At 41.3% G+C, this 15,358-nt stretch overlaps 1 protein-coding gene across 23 annotated transcripts in view; it reads left to right on the top strand.

The window, feature by feature from the left end:
* The window catches only part of LOC308595143 (uncharacterized protein), a gene marked incomplete at its 5' end in the record, with an annotated part of 114,104 nt that overhangs the window by 12,999 nt on the left and 85,747 nt on the right, over positions 1-15,358 (top strand). For 3 of the 23 annotated variants that reach the window (XR_014011749.1, XR_014011774.1, XR_014011751.1), the window contains 2 exons: positions 807-895; positions 4,863-5,026. The exons of 17 other annotated variants lie outside the window; for them this stretch is intronic. The remainder of the gene's footprint in view (positions 1-806; positions 896-4,862; positions 5,027-15,358) is intronic. 3 more of the 23 variants (XR_014011750.1, XR_014011773.1, XR_014011777.1) reach the window with 1 other exon arrangement.

Here is a 15,358-nt window from a genome sequence, read left to right as displayed (position 1 = left end):
TTCTGGCGATCTTGTGTTTGCAAGGTCAACGTTTCAGCGAAAAATATCTCTCAACTCAGCTATACAGTTGCAAATAAAATGTTTTAAGTGTGCTGTAAGGTGCATTATACAAATGTGACACTAGATGGTGACGGTGAGCTATGGCAAATTCGATATTTTTTTTCCCAAATTGTTTTTTTAAAAAGCATTTTCACAATGTGTTTTAAATGTATCTAGATTCCACCTCCATTGTTTTCCACAGAGATCAACCAGAAGTAGCCACAATTTCTGGCTTGTCTCCACCTTGAAATTTCTGGAGGAAAGTTACCCCTTCAATATTCTGCTTGTGCAATTAGTGGAGGGAATGCATGTAAAGCATGGGGGAGGAAGGAACAGGAAAAAAAAATTGGCTGCTCTGATGGGCTTCCATGGCAATGGGTAAAGCCTGCATGCTCAGGTGGAAAGATTGTTTTATGACTGTAGGATTGTCACTGATCCTAAAAACATCACGCATGAGCAAAAGCCTAACAATAGAACTCCTAAAATTAGAACACACAAACAGTGACATTGAACAGGGTGACACTTCAGCTATTTTTGGTCTTTTGCATTTTGAAAGATAAGCAGACCTGGAGCTATTATGCCTTTGGAGTCTTCTAACTAGCATAAGGCCTGCCTGCTCTGTTTATTATACAGCTTTAGAACATGAATGTTTACTGGAATGGCTATTTATTTATTTGAACCTTGAGTTGGATATCATGCAGGTAATAAAATGAAAGCAATAGACAAATAATTCACAAATTAATTCGCCAACAATTTTTCTTTTATAGTGTTTTGGAGAATAAGAGAGCTTCCTGAAAGATGTTTGAAATACTTATTAGTACATTTACCAGGCTGGTCCAAATGGTTGAAAGAATAGGTACAGAATTCAATGCATTAACAAATGTTTTGATGATGAATCAATATTTGATATTGTTGACCCTGCTTTTTTAGAAACAAGACTTGCATTCTTCTTCTCTCTGCATGGTGGCTATTAATTTACAGCTGAACTATACACTTTTCTCGGATAGCTTTGTCTGCTTTTGTAGACAACTTCAATAGACACAGCTTTAATTAAAGTTGTAAAGACTGTTTAAAAAATATATCCAACAGAGAGTTTGTCATCAGAAACGAATAATAGTTGGTGTTTGTACAGTGAAGCTTTTCTTCTTCTTCTTCCAGAAAGAGTGGTGAGCATGTGCCTGTTTTAAAAATGCCTACCCTTATTTGTTGAGAAGCAGAAGGTCAGAGTTCAACAAATTTAATTGTCAAAGATTTAACACTCAGGTTTGAGAACAGTGAGAAATATATTCAGAGGTCATAATTCAAAGTGCATGGCCCAGTCTCAATGTAAAATGAGATCAAGATGCAAGAGAGAGCGAAAATGGTACCACATTCTGGGCTCCTGTTTCTGGAAGGCAGTGACATAATATTGGCAATAAAAAAGGAAAGTTAATTCACACCCCTCCTCCTAATCCAGCCATAGAAACTGGACAAACACAATTGACAACACAAGACTGATATGATAGATGGAGCACATAAATTAATAGGTGTTAGCAGAGCAAGATGAGAATAAGCAATGAAACCGAGGGAGAAGCAGATGAGGTCAGTGGCGTAGTGTGGGGGGTGCAGGGGGGGCCGGCCGCACCGGGCGCAACATCTGGGGGTTAGGGGGCACAAATCCACGGGTTAGGGGGCGCAAATTACTTGCCTTGCCCCAGGTGCTGACAACCCACGCTACGCCACTGGATGAGGTAAACAACAGGGAACAGAAGGGGTGTGAGAAGGAGTTCTCTGAGGAATTAGCTGCATTTGTGGGTAACTATGGCTGGTAGTGATAGGCATTCGTTTTTAAGACAGTTGCTAGAAGTGTGTTACAGGTCTTGTTAACTTTGGTGTACACACACGCATCCCTTTTGTCCCACCGTCATCTATGGTGAAGAAAGGTTTTTAAGCTGTTTTTGAAACGCTACAAAGTCCTGTTAATCAAAGCTGACAGTGGGATGAGTCAGGGTTGCCATATTTTGAAGAGCAAAAGAGAGGACACATTTGCCAACTTCTACTTTTAACTGTGGATTGCTATGACGATTCTACCCATGGAAAAGAGGACGTGTCCTGGAAAAAGAGGACATATGGCAACCATAGATGAGTGCACATACCACAGGCAACAATGTGTCTATCATACCATCTCTGACAAAGGCGATTATCTGGCTCTAGCTCAAGCGGCATGATAGTCAACAGAAGAGGGATACCTTAGGATAGGCACAGAGTTGTACAGAGAAGATTGGGAGGGGTGTTTGATGCATATGTCTAGCAAGGCTTCTGAGTTATGTGCCTCCTTGACCAGTAGTAATAAGCTGGGGATACATGCAAGCCTTTTATATTCCTGGCATAGGGTTGCATCCAGTGGGGTCACTCAGCTGACGTTAAGGCTTCTGTCACCAAATAGGGAAGGGAGTCATTTTCAGGGATTCCTCCTCCTTCCTCTCCCTGTATCTGCTCCAGATGGCTGGGAGACCATCCTCCAGAGCAGATTTAGCAGGGCACAGTGAGGGGCTAAAAGGGGAGGAGAAATCACTGACAAGTGCTTCCTTCTGCAATTGGCTGGTGGAAGACTTACTGTCAGCTGAGTGGCACAGTTGGTTCAACCGCTAGCTTTCTTGATCATGCACCATTCCTCTCTTTTCTTTTCAGCCAATTTAAACAGGAGACTTTTAGCTATGTCTTTTCAGCTACAGCGCTGTGCCCACTTGAGTAACTCTCATTGGGTCAGTGGAACTTGCTTCTGAATAAACTTGCAAAGGATTTCATTGTGAGACATCCAAATAATTAGTATCCAAAAACAAGTTTGTTGCAACCCTTGATTGCTTCATGTACTGCTTGCGGAAAAAATAAATAATTAAAAAAAACACCTTTTGATGGGAAGTAGGGACATGGGTGGCGCTGTGGGTTAAATCACAGAGCCTAGAACTTGCCGATCAGAAGGTCTGTGGTTCGAATCCCCGCGAAGGGGTGAGCTCCCGTTGCTTGGTCCCTGCTCCTGCCAACCTAGCAGTTCGAAAGCACATCAAAGTGCAAGTAGATAAATAGGTACCGCTCTGGCGGGAAGGTAAATGGCATTTCCGTGTGCTGCTCTGGTTCGCCAGAAGCGGCTTAGTCATGCTGGCCACATAAAGTCCCTGGCCAATAAAGCAAGATGAGCGCCGCAACCCCAGAGTCGGTCACGACTGGACCTAATGGTCAGGGGTCCCTTTACCTTTATCTGACACAGGGGCTATACTCAGTCAAGTAAATCTTCCTTGTGTGGAATAAAAATTGTCACTGTCCTTTTAATTACACTACTGTAATCACAAAGTGACATCAGCTTTGCTGAGGTGCCTGGAAAGCTAGATGAGAATCAATGGCAGCACCATCTATCAACATGAAGTCTAAATCAATGTAGTTTTGGAGCATGGTACTCATAGTTCCAAATAGCAATGTCACTGGATGGAAGGGTTTGCGTGGGCATTTTTGCTTGTTCTTAAATAACTGTGTAGTGACATACTTGTTTCCATCTTATTTTTCCTGGCCAAGAACTAGTTCGCATGTCTATTTCTGTGGTAGAAGGCACACCTCACCATGACTACGGTTCACAGAATCGTACAATTTGATTAATGTAACCTTTGGGGCTTTGGATGTGCTTCCAGAACGGCAGCTTCCCATGCTGAATAAATGCATAAATAAATAAATCCACATTGAGAAGAATTCCATATGCACTTTATTATATGGCATGGGAGGATGCCGTTCAAAGGAAAGTTGGAAGTCTCACTGGGTTCAGGCATGTCTAATGTAGCTTTTCGATTTGCTGACCACAGATTTCCCCCTCCCAACATCTACAGCAACAATAGGGCAAATCCCTCAGGTCTTTGGTTTAGTTCTATATAAGAGCTGTGTGGCCTACAATCAACATGTATAGAGCCATTCCTAAGACTAGGAAGTATGTGTAGTAGAAGATGTCTCAGAATATAAGTCAACTTCTTTTAGAAAAATTGGCTGGTTGTTTTGTGAATCTACGCCCATGAAGCTTCTATTATCAGTTAAAGGGAAAGTGTTTTGGGTAGAACTGGCATCAAGTACGTTCTTGCAATATATATCTATATATCTATATATATATATTCTTACACATTGTATTTTTTGAGATTTGTGCCAGAAATGCCTATCACAGGCTTTCTGAAATATTAAAATTAGATTGCCTTTGCATTAGGCACTCAAAGGCACTTCTGAGCACCTCTCACACAATTTGTGCCATATGTGAAAGTTGTGGGTTTTTAAAATTGGATTTTATTTAATGTAAGAAATCACATAAACAAAAAACAATAGCATATACGGAAATGAATTTGAGGTAGTTGTTAATATTGATAGTGCATAGACGAGAAATTGAAACTGCGAGGGATATCATGCAGTTTTTACATTTGAACTAAAGGATGATTTAATGAAAAGCCAATTCCAACCTCACATCTGAAAATGTTCTAATTCCCAGTTTGTATCTTAGATTAAAAGGTCTTCATTCTTAATGGATATGTCAGAGCTTTACTCAAAGGAGAGAGATCTTGGCAGGTCATGACAATAATGTTATTATGCGTGCTGGAATATGAGACACACTGTTTGATGATATGCTGATGAAGGGTTCTAAGACATTCTTAGTAGTTAAACATAGCATGGGGTTGGAAGGAAAGAGTCCAGTTTATTAGAGTAATAACTTGCAATTGCCCCATGTTGGCACAGAAATGAGACTATCATACATTAATATATATTATCATCTTGGTCTTGTAATACTTTTCAATCAAAGAAACACTCTTTCATTTCAGCCTGGTTGATTCTAAAGGTATTTTCTCCAGATGGTTGTTGTGCTTCAGCCCACATCAGTCTCAACCAGCATGGCCAATGGTTTGGGATTGGTTCATTTTTGCAATCTGGAGAAGTGCAGATTTCACAGGATGTCTGTCTGTGTTTCAGTTGACATATTGTTCTGGTAAGTACAAATTAGGTAGGTTCGCCCTTTTCTCCTTGTTGGCAGCTGTACTCCAATGACATCTGGAGGGCCTCAGGTGCCTCACTCCTGTCATATAACGTACATTTTCACACTAAGGGCTCACCCACACTTACATTTTGCCCTACATTTTCTAGACACAGGTCCATGCTTTAAAGCTCCGTGTCTGGCTGTTTTTATTTCTTTGCTCTTCTGCTTTCCCCAGGACACCCTGCTCTTTAATGCTGAATTGGAATGAATAGCAATTTCTGTGGATTGTCGTCGGCTCTGATTCAGTCGGTAGAGCATGAGACTCTTAATCTCAGGGTCGTGGGTTTGAGCCCCACATTAGGCAAAAGATTCCTGCATTGCAGGGGGTTGGACTAGATGACCCTTGTGGTCTCTTCCAACTCTATAAGATCTATAGGTGGTAATGAGCGGGCTTCTCTGGGGAAAGTGTCAGGGCAACCCCCCCTAGAAAAACAACAACATTCTGACAGAGTGCTTTAAAGAGCAGAACTGTGCCTAGAAATGCAAAAAGAAAGAAAGAAAGAAAGAAAGAAAGAAAGAAAGAAAGAAAGAAAGAAAGAAAGAAAAAAGGTCTGGGTAAGTCCTGAGAATAGTAAATCTTGCTTGCCCCTCTCTAAAGCAACTCTTTCCCTTTTTATTTTCTGAATGTATTATATATGCCCAAGCAGACTGTTTCCATACCGCATTTAGGCAGCTGCCTCAGCAAGCAGGTTATGAGCTAGATCTGCTTGACCCGGTTGCCATCTTCTCAATGACCCTTAACAGAATTGGAGTCTACTTATCGTGGTTCTGATCCTGCAAGGGCCTGCATCCTATCTAGGCATGGCATTAACAGTGAACCTTGCTGCTGTTCAATCTTGTTTTTAACCAGGAAGGCCAGAGGTTCAATCATCTGTAACATGTAGCCACTGACATAAAAGACAAAAACTGAGGTTGATAAGATAAAAATGGCCAAGCTGCACGAGAAAGTGGTGACTTTTCCCAACATAAACATTTCTGTAGCCAACACAGCACTTCTGGGGTTTTCTTTGTAAAATGTTCCACATCTCCTTAATCATCCCGAGACAGAAAAGACAGGGAAGATACAGAAGGCCTTTGTTTCCATTTAACAAATTACTATTGCCCTGTAATATTTTTTTTTAAAAAAGGACCCTCCTCCTTTATTAGCAGCATCCTCTTTCCACAGATATGTCTTGGATATACATGGCATCGTGACAGTTCCTTTCTCCGTATGCAGCTGAGGAAGAGAAATATTAAATGCTTTGCCAATGTTTACTTGATATAGGTACTTTGGACATATCCTGTGTAGATAATGAACGATAAGGTAACATCCGCCATTGTTAAGGAATTTACTTCACAACGTGCTGATGGCAACGGTGACAGCCAGTCCCATAGACTCTATGATTTAAAAAAGTCTTGTTCAGTTACTTGGACTGGGTTGCCTTTCCACTCCTAAGTATACATTCCATTTCTCCTATGTGTGCTTTAGACTTCAATTTATTGCTCAAGCCCAGGGGCTGTCAGCTGGTGCCTGAACTGGCTGGTTTCTGGCACAGTACCTGCACGAAATGGTTCTCCTCCTATGCGTCAATCAAACTCTGAGGTAGCTTTAACCAAGAGTTGGTGAGTAGCCCAAGGACTCCCAGCAAGCAATGAGTATGAAGGGGGATTTGATGCCGAATCTTCTCTTATTCCAATGTTCTAACCAATGCACCACAGTAATTAAGGCCAGGCTATGTTAAAATCTGAAAATTCTACATTGTTAATGCCAGTCACTGCCTTCGTGGGAGGCATCTAAAAAGCCTAAAAACAGGAGTTGGTTTAACTAGGCATTTTTTAAACCCATTCTTAGATTGAAATACATTTTTTTTAAAAAAAATATAAAAATAATTAAGTATATATGCTGTTTTCACTCTCCATAATTTCAGTTTTTAAAAGTACATCAACATTGTATTTAAGTTCGGGGTGTGGCTGCAAATAAAGGAGTGTTCCATGACAGAGGGAAAGGGATTGAGAGAGCTATCACCCACTGTGGTGACAAATAGGTACATGCAAGTAGATTTCTTCATTCTTGAGATACCTGGATAGAAACCAGAGGAAGTGTGTGTGTGTGTGTGTGTGTGTGTGTGTGTGTGTGTGTGTGTGTGTAAGAGATCATTGCAGGACAGATATTTATGGGCTTTTTGTTCTTTTCCTTTTTCCGATTTAATTTACGTCATAAGATTAAGAGATAGGGGTGGGTCCAGTAGCACTTTCTCTCCTAACCACAGAGTTTTTTGGGGAGCCCATCAAATTCATTCCAGTGCTGTCAGTAATGTGCTATTTTCCCTCAAAGTGTTGTCACCGAGGCCAGTTTGACAGTGACAGGTTTTTAAGTTTAGTAACTGTGCTTGCTTGCTAAGAAACTGTCCGTTTCCTAAAATGCCAGGAAAGAAGCAGCAGAAGCCCCTTTCACACCTTTTTTTTAAAAAAACTGTGCAGGTGTGAAGTAGGAAACCAAGACTGGTCACTGTGCCTCTCACTGAATTTGATGTGCCTGCATGCATATAACTTATACATGTGTAGGTTCTGTATGCACAATTAGTAACTTCAAAATGCAGACTCCCCTCCTGAATGGGGAGAACCTCTGTGCATGCCATGCATAGGTTCTGTTTTCACATTTGGATCATATGCACTAAGATTGTAAGTGGGCAGACAGCAACAAAACTCCATTCTGCCCTCTAGCCACCTGCTTTTGAAGGTGTGGAAATGGGGAAATGAAAGCACCAGGGACCGCTCTGGACATTCTGTTTCCTGTTCACTTATAATGATTTGTGTTCACAATGGCACCGGGGATATGCGATCCTATTTTCCATACTTGTTTGCACCTGCAAAGTTTGGGGGTGGTCCTATCGCGTCGTTTCCCATCTGTATGTGTCACTCCAACAGGTGAAGCTCGTCATGTAGGAACCTTGAGGAAGTCCTTCTCAGTAGTTGGGCTCCATTTTATGGAACTGATTTCACCACACGATAAAGACTGTTTTCTAAAGCTTTTGAAGGCCATGCTTAGAATGTTTTTAGAGCTTTTGGTCTTCTTTCATGCCACAGAGCTGATTATCCACAAGAATTTCCAACAAGAGAATGGGCTTTTTCTGTGGTGGCTCCTTGATTGTGGAATGGTCTTCCCGGAGAGGCTTGTCTGGCGCCATCATGACATGTATTTAGATGCAAGGCAAAAACATTTCTCTTTACCCAGGCGTATGGCTATTAAATACAGTGGTACCTCGGGTTACAGACGCTTCAGGTTACAGATGCTTCAGGTTACAGACTCCGCTAACCAGAAATAGTACCTCGGGTTAAGAACTTTGCTTCAGGATGAGAACAGAAATTGTGCAGTGGCGGTGCAGCGTCAGTGGAAGGCCCCATTAGCTAAAGTGGTGTCTCAGGTTAAGAACAGTTTCAGGTTAAGAACAGACCTCCAGAACGAATTAAGTTCTTAACCTGAGGTACCACTATAATCTATGGCCTGTAAAAGTATGGGGGAGAGAACTGTTATTAGGATGACTATTTTATGACCAGGCTGTCTGTCAGTATGCTTTTCATTATGTAGAAGAAGATGTTTTTATTATGATTTTATCACTGAAGTTCTGTAATGTGTTTTTAATGTTGTACGCTGCCCTGGGATCTTTTGATAAAGGGCCCTGTTCCGCTCCTGCCCCACCCCCTTTAGGCACCAAAAATGGCTTGTGTGTCAGCAGGATCCTTCACAAATGGGGAGGTGCCTGTAATTGTTTTATGGTTGAAGTTTAATCTGTTTTGTGCTTTGTGTCAATGTGGTTTGTTACATGTGAACCACTTTGAGGTCACTGATGAGACAGTGGTATGCAAAAGCTCTCAAGGAAGAAAGAAGGTGTTTGTGTCTTGTCTGTATGGCTGGCCATCTTTAGCTAGGTCAGGGCAAGAAGAAACATTGTTTGAGTGGAACTTAGAAGGAACACAGAGCCGGCTTATAGTTACAGCCCAGCTGGTGATGGTGCCAATTGGTGTATTGATTGCTCTCTCTGTAACAAGAGCTTTTGCCTCCGTAGCTTGTTGTTGGTTTTTATCTTTTAATAGACTGGATGCTTTGATGCATAGATATCAATCCTTTTACTCGTTATTGGCAAGAAGAACACTTTCTGAGCCTTATGCTGGCATGTCTGTTCCTAAATATTTTCTATATATAGCCTTTCAAACATTTCCCTATTCTCTGTAGTAGGCAGATTTGTTCTGTGTCCTTTAAAGAGCAGATCATTATTCACACTCCCAACACATCTCTCACATCTGCCCAATTGTATGCATGCTGAACATTGCCTGCAGTGTTTCAGGCAGCATTCTGGCCATCTGTGTCCCATTGCTTCAGCAACTTTCTTCCAAGTGCTGTCATTAATAATTTCTTCTATCTGGTTTCATTTTATATCTGGAACAGGCATGTTTGTGTAGCTCTTGTTTTCCACCCACATTATTTATTTATTATTTATTTATCCATTCATTCATCTATTCAATTAAAACATTTTTACTCTGTTCTTCTGCTGAAAAAGCTCCCAGGGTGGCATGCAGAAGCTCAGTACAAGCAAGGCATCCTTGCCCACAGGTTTGCAATCTAAAAGACACAGCACAAAAGGAAAGAGGGCTGAGGAGGGAAGAGGAAAACGAGCAATCTCAGGCACAATTCCTTACAGCTACTTATAAGTTGTTCTTATAATGGCCAGCCAGAATGGAAACAAGACACCCCTTTCTATTCTCCATCCAGTCCAGCAAGAGGCATTATCAGAGTTCAAGGACAAATTCTGGACAGGCAAAAACATTTGTGGAAGGTGCCAAGCAGGGAAGGGGGTGGCCAGGGAGAGGGTGTGTGACTAGTGAGGAGTTGTGACTTGGGGAGAATCTTGAGGACCAGGTGGAGATACTTGGAGGGCTGTACTTGGTTTCTGTGCAGGGGTGGGGCAGAGACCAATAAAACAAGAAAATGACCATGGAATCCTATACTCTTAGGGCAGCTAAAACAAAACAAAAAAAATTGGAAAGTAATTATAAAGTGACTTGAATTAGAGTAGACATTTTTAAATGAAGGAGTATGCAATATAAGGAAAATTTACACTTATTTTCCGTAACATTTAATAGAAAGGATTAGAAGAGAAAACAAACAAAACAAGTGTTTTAATGCAAAATTTTGGCAAATGCACAGTAAGAGCTAGCATAATCGAAAAGCAGTCAGGTTGTGGCTTACTAAATACCAATGGACTGGCCTCTGTCAGGTCTTGTGTCACATTTATTGAGTTTTAAGGCCAGCAGGTTGATCTGTGATTAACTAATAATGATTTACTGCCTTAAAGAGATCTGGGGCAGTTCAAAACATGTACCTTTATTAACATGCAAACAAATAGTGTCTGCCTATAGTCATCCATTATCCTTGGATCGATATGAGGAACCTCTAGTATCCATGAAATGGTGATGTGGTCCCTGAATTCTCCAAATACTGTAATGTAATTGTTGTAACTCAGCACTGTTGAAAAATGCAGCAAGGGACAGCCCCACTGTGCAGATTAGCTAATGAGCAGTGATGCACCTCACAAGGAAGACTTCTCCACTGCAAACATAAATACAACAGCATGCAAATATGCAGTCTGGGTTATGCAGCGAAGCAGGGATCTTGAATTAGGGACTCTGGTGTCATCACTGTTTTTGAGTTTTTGTGCTGACTCAAAAGTTTTGCCCCTCTCTAATCTCCAGTCAAAGAAACAAAACTCTTATTGTACCATCTTTAGGTAAAGGTAAAGGTACCCTTGACCATTAGGTCCAGTCGCGGGCGACTCTGGGGTTGCGGCGCTCATCTTGCTTTACTGGCCGAGGGAGCTGGCATACAGCTTCCGGGTCATGTGGCCAGCATGACTGGTGAACCAGAGCAGCGCACAGAAATGCCGTTTACCTTCCCACCAGAGCGGTACCTATTTATCTACTTGCACTTTGACGTGCTTTTGAACTGCTAGATGGGCAGAAGTTGGGACTGAACAATGGGAGCTCACCCTGTCGCAGTGAGCTCTTGTCTCTCTGGACTTTTGGTTTAGTACAAAATCTATAGATTTAACCAATGAGAAAACATTCACGACATTTTGTATGGCTTTTAAACCTTTCAGAAGTGCAATTTGTAACAGTGTCTATTAACCATAATTTGCAGTATGTTTTGCTAATAATAGCATCCCACTCCCTGGGGCACTTGATGACATAGTAGCCTTAAAGTCATCGATTTAATGTCTACTCTATATTGCAATAGCTCACATTAATACTGTTTAGGAACCAGCGGCCCATAATGAGTAAGTGATCCTTGAGCATTCAGAGTGTTGGCTGTCCTTGACATTCTGACAGTCCAAGACTTAGTGTGGAAGTGCAGATGGAGTCATCTGCATTGGCCCCCTTAGACTTAATTTGTTTCAAATAGCAGGAAAATAACAAACAGTGCCAAAATCTGACAGCCTCATTTCATATAAAATTGGGGAAAAAATCGCAAATGAGAAAGGAGTGCCTTAGACACCAGCCACAATGAGGAATGTGTGAATGCATGTTCCATAAGCCACATATTTTCTTTATAACCTTTTCCCTCAAAGCAGAGCAATAGTTTTCCAGGAAATTGTGAGACTGATTTTTTTATTTATTAAAAAACCCCTTTAATTTGTCATCTTGCTTGAAATATTAGTAGGAATGGCTAAAAATGATTGGGGACTAAAGGGGATTAGAAATAAAACATTTTGGGTGGTACCCTTCCTCTCAAAATAATTACCACAAGCCCAGTCCATCTCACCTTGAAACCAACTGGAGTTCTGCCATGGCTTTACCAGCAAAAGCATCCAGCATAATGGAAATGAAGCAAAAGTATAAACTAAACCTTTATTAGTAAAGGGAAATGCATTGAACATAACAGTAATTAAATGCTGAAGAAATACTTAGCTACAGAGATTTTGGCATTGAAATATTTGCCAGACTTTGGACCAATGAAATAAGTTTGTAATGTATCAAATTGATCACCCAATATTTCTGCCTGTTAAAAATATTTTTATGTTTTATTTTTGCTGACTAAACTCATTAAGTGAATCCCAGCTAACATAAAATTTATAGCAACCTATTTGTATCACATTACCACGTGGGATGTATAAAGGCAACTAAAAGGAAGTATCAGAGTTCCAAAAGGAGAACAAAGTTATTCAGCACAAAACATCATTCAGTATTGCTCTAGTTTCATATTTGCTTTGTTCATGTTCAGCAGACATAATTCTCTCCACAGGCTGAGGCTCCATGATACAGGACTGTCATGCATCTTGTATGCTTTTATTTAGTGGTGACGATAGTTAAAATTTAAAACAATTTGCAGTCAGAAGAAAAGGATTGGTCTTAAAAATACCTTAGGTCAGGTGCCAAAGGCCAGGGTAAAGAAGTAGGTCTTCAGCCTATGATTAAAACCTGTACAGAGAGTGCCAGACACACCTCTGTTGGGAGGGAGTTCCACAGCTTGGGGGGCTGCAATAAAGGATGCAATAGAGTGGGTCATCTTACTCCTTGCGCTTCTGAGGGTGCTGCCCCCCCATCATCCCGTGGGCATGTCAACCGCTGCATTAAGTGGCTTCCTAGCCCGTTATTGGGTGTACATCTCCCTCTTGCTAAGCAGACCTTGCTTCCTTTTTGGAAAGTTTTAATGTTTTTATATGATAGTAAACCACTGTGATATATTTTTATGATACAGCGGTATATAAATATTTTTTTATATACAAATAAATGTAGCCCTGACATCTCTACTCTGTGTTTCTCCAGAATCCCTCCTGTTCAAAAGACACCCTCATCTTTGTTTAAGGGAACATGAAAAAAGGGTTATAAATGGGTTAAAATCTAATGGTAAGGATTTGCTGAACCAATAAATTGAAGTGGAATACAAAAAAGGGAGGTATGAGGAGGTCCGGGAAATAAGTTAAAAGAAAATAAGTAAAAGGAAAAATGTATGTTTTTAACTGTTTTTATTTTGTATTTTTCTTTTTTCTTTCTCATTTTTACTGTTATATTTCAAAAAAATTTAATAAATATTTTATAAAAAAAGCATTTCATTACTTTTTGACTTCGTTTGCGTTCAGTATCAGACCTGTTGGAGGACAGTTTGTCTGCCAGACACTTGGGACTCCTGGCTGGATGCCCATCTTTGCATCCCATCATCCTATGTTTCTGATCAGTGAAAGCCCTATTGTTACCTGGGAATGGCTAATTCTATTATGTCCTTGCACTTTTTGGTGGATGTCCTACCACGTGGACAGGGAACACCTTATATCAAAAATACCACTGAGGTTTCCCTTAGCCCAACTTTGTTTCTTTCCTCAGCAGATGAAGAAAATGAGATAATCTAAAAGGTCTCTTCTGCTCTGCTTGCTAGACAGTAAATAATAATTTTCTCTTTGGCGTGGGCATGGCATCCTGGAAAGGAGTTGAATGAGAGCATTGCCATTTTAAAAAAGCATCCAGAAGTAGGTTTATATCAGAGGTTTTCAACATTTTTGAGTCCACGGCTCTCTTGACCAACTACACTCTTTCTGTGACACCCCTGGGGACTCAGGAGCCCAGTTATGTCACCCCTTGCCTACAGAGCTGGCAGACTCCACCCTTTTTCGAACACCCTCCCTTTAGGGTGAAGCCTCCTCTTCTTTCCTCTCTCCTTGGGAGTCCTCTGGGCAGCCGCTGCTGCTGCCCCTGGTATCGGAGCTGCCCCCTGCCCCAAAGAGACTTGCCTCCTCACACTGACCCACAGGGGCTGGTACTTGTCTGTCCATTTCCAAGAGCAAGGGCTGGAGGACTGGCTGGCTGAGTTCTCTTGGCCGCTTGCTTGCTTACTCCAAGGCTGCCTCAGCTGCTGGCAACCAACACCCCCTGACCAGCCCCAGAGGCACCATTCGCCCGGGGAGCTTGTAGGCAGGGTTGCTGCAACAAAAAGCCGCACAAGCCTTTGGGATGCGGAGACCCAAGAAGGAGGGAGCGGGGACAGAGGCCAGTGTTGCTCACGGCACCCCTGACCATCATTCAAGGCACCCCAGGGTACCACGGCACACTGGTTGAAAACCACTGGTTTATATAATTTTATAACAAGGACAAGGTGGATGTTAGTCCTTTAGCTCCTCACTCAGGACCAGTGAAATGTGGAGGCCATCCAAAATGCTTTATCCATGGCAGGACATAACATTTGTGTTATATTTACCACCGCATGAGTCAGCTCAATCATTTCATCAGTGATTACCACCCCATCAACAGTTTTTGAGAGCCAGTGTGGTGTAGTGGTTAAGAGCGGTAGATTCGTAATCTGGGTAACCGGGTTCGCGTCTCCGCTCCTCCACATGCAGCTGCTGGGTGACCTTGGGCCAGTCACACTTCTTTGAAGTCTCTCAGCCCCACTCACCTCACAGAGTGTTTGTTGTGGGGGAGGAAGGGAAAGGAGAATGTTAGCCGCTTTGAGACTCCTGAAGGGGAGTGAAAGGCGGGATATCAAATCCAAACTCTTCTTCTTCTTCTTTTGCTAACTATTGAATCCTTTTGGAATGTGATATTCTCTCATTTCTCACAAGTTAAAAAACTGAGTTAAAGTACTTTATTATTGGCCAGTCATTTGCTGCTTACAGGAGACCATGCAGAACAGAATTAGTAAGAAAACCATTGGTTACTTATTCTTTTTTTAAAAAAAGTTAAAGCCCTCCTATGATTTCTACTGTTTTAAGTTCCCTTCCTGACTTTTTATTTATATTGACAGGTGGGTAACTCAGCAAAATCAGTTGTTATGCAACGTAACAAAAACTTTGTCATTTAGTACTTCACTAAGCAATTCATCTTTGCTTAGGAACTTCAGGCTTCTGAATATATTCATATTTAGAGTTTGGCTAGGAAGGAACATGATGTGGAGCAGAGCAAACTTTAATTATTCACTTGTATGGGAATCAGTGCAAGCTCATGCATTATTTAATCTTAATGACACCCTTGACAAATGACACCCTTTAGCACTATTTGGCCTGACTTCAGAGGAGTTAAGTAGCTGAGGCTTCCATTATCTTTAGCACCTTGTATTGTATTTCCTATTCTGTGCTAATGCCTTGTTATTCTCAGATAAAATGACCACCTGAAGCTCCAAACCAAGTAGTTTGCCTTCAGGCAAAATGCGGCACTCACGCTATATCCATATAGTGATAAAATTTTCATCCTATGTCTGCTCTTTAGATTTTTCATTGTCTGCACAATTATGGCACAGGATCACTATTTTAAAAGTGCAGC

The sequence above is a fragment of the Podarcis bocagei genome (assembly GCF_964188305.1).
Source record: "Podarcis bocagei genome assembly, chromosome: 9".
Lineage (NCBI taxonomy): Eukaryota > Metazoa > Chordata > Lepidosauria > Squamata > Lacertidae > Podarcis > Podarcis bocagei.
Note: the sequence above shows the minus strand (reverse complement) of the source record. Positions and strands in the feature narration are given on the sequence as shown.